Here is a 1,565-nt window from a genome sequence, read left to right as displayed (position 1 = left end):
TGAGGAATGAGATGTGCCTCATAAAGAAGACCAAAGAAGAATCGATGTATCTGAATTATGGTGCTAGTGAAGAATATTGAAAATACTATGAACTGCCAAAAGAACAAACAAATCTGTCTTGGAAGTATAGTCAGATGGTTCTTAGAAAAGAGGATGGCAATTCTCACATACTTGGTTATCATTATGCGCCAGTCCCTAAAAGATGACATAAGGTTGGTAGAAGTTCTGCAAAAAAACCCAGCAAGACCATCAACGAGATGGATTGACACTGGATGCAACAATGGGCTCCAACCTAATAAGCGTGAGGATGCTGTAGGAGCAGGCCAGGTTTTCTTCTGTTGCATAGGATCTCTAGAAGTCAACCTAACTTAATGGCACCTAACAAGACGAGTATATATGTAAAAAGATCAGCGAGGAGTCCTAGTGGTCCAATGGTCAAAGAACTGGCTGCAAACTGAAAGGCTATTGGTTTGAGCCCACCAGCCCTTCTGCAAGGGAAAGATGGGGTGGTGTGTTTTTGTAAAGATTTACAGCCTTGGAAGCCGTATGGGGTAGTTCAACTGTGTCCTATTGGGTCATTATGAGTTGGAATTGGCTTGATGGCAGTGGCTCTAGTTCTTTTTGGTTAGAACATATACAGAAACACCTTTGATTTGCATAGAGTTAAAACACTTGGTTGCTAACCAGAAGAATGAGCCCACCAACTCTTGGTTCTGAAATACCAATGCATTTAATTTAGTTTGATTTAGGGTGTATAACTAGGAGTTCGGTTGCAAGATCAAAGAGGTTTGAGAAAGCACCATCCCCATTTCCATAATAGTTGTACTATTTTCATGAGTACTGATTGTAAATCTAAGCAGGGTGAAATCCTTGGCAACGTAAATCTTTTATCATGATGTTCATTAACTGTTAATAAAGTTCTGAGGATTCTTGTGTTTACCTTGAGTTGTAGTTCATACTACAGGCTATATTCTTTTACCTTCATTAGTAAGAATTTAAATTTCTCTTTTATTTCACCAATGGGTAAGTGTTCCTATCCCCCCCACAACATCACCAACATTTGTCATAATTTTTGTTTTTTCAATCAATGCTGTTTTAGCTAGGGTGAAATGATATGTCACTGCACTTTAATTTGCATCTCAATAACTGTTAACCAAAGCAAGAGGGAAGGAACAGAGTCAATGTACCAAAAAAGAATTGGTTGGTGTTCAACCATTTAAAGAGGTAGTATCTGATCAAGAACCCACGGTATTCAAAGAAAAGTCCAGGCTGCACTGAGGTACTGGTGAAAACCAGGACCCCAGGAATTGAAGGAATACCAACTAAAGTGTTTCAACAAACAAATGTAGTTTGAGATGTGCCTCCTCACCTAGCTCAAGGAATTTGGATGACCACAAAGTCAAGCAACTGCAAGAGGCCCATATATGTGCTCATTCCAAGAAAGGCGACCCAACATAATATAGAACGTATCAACCAATAACATTAAAATCATACACAAGTAAAATTTTGCTACAGAAAATTTTTAAATGGGTTGCAACAATATATGGACAGGGAACTTGGGTTTC

This window comes from Echinops telfairi, unplaced genomic scaffold (genome assembly GCF_000313985.2).
Source record: "Echinops telfairi isolate 266 unplaced genomic scaffold, ASM31398v2 ScPeMD7_7469;HRSCAF=8507_1, whole genome shotgun sequence".
NCBI classification, from domain to species: Eukaryota; Metazoa; Chordata; class Mammalia; order Afrosoricida; family Tenrecidae; genus Echinops; species Echinops telfairi.
This window is presented reverse-complemented; position numbering follows the sequence as displayed.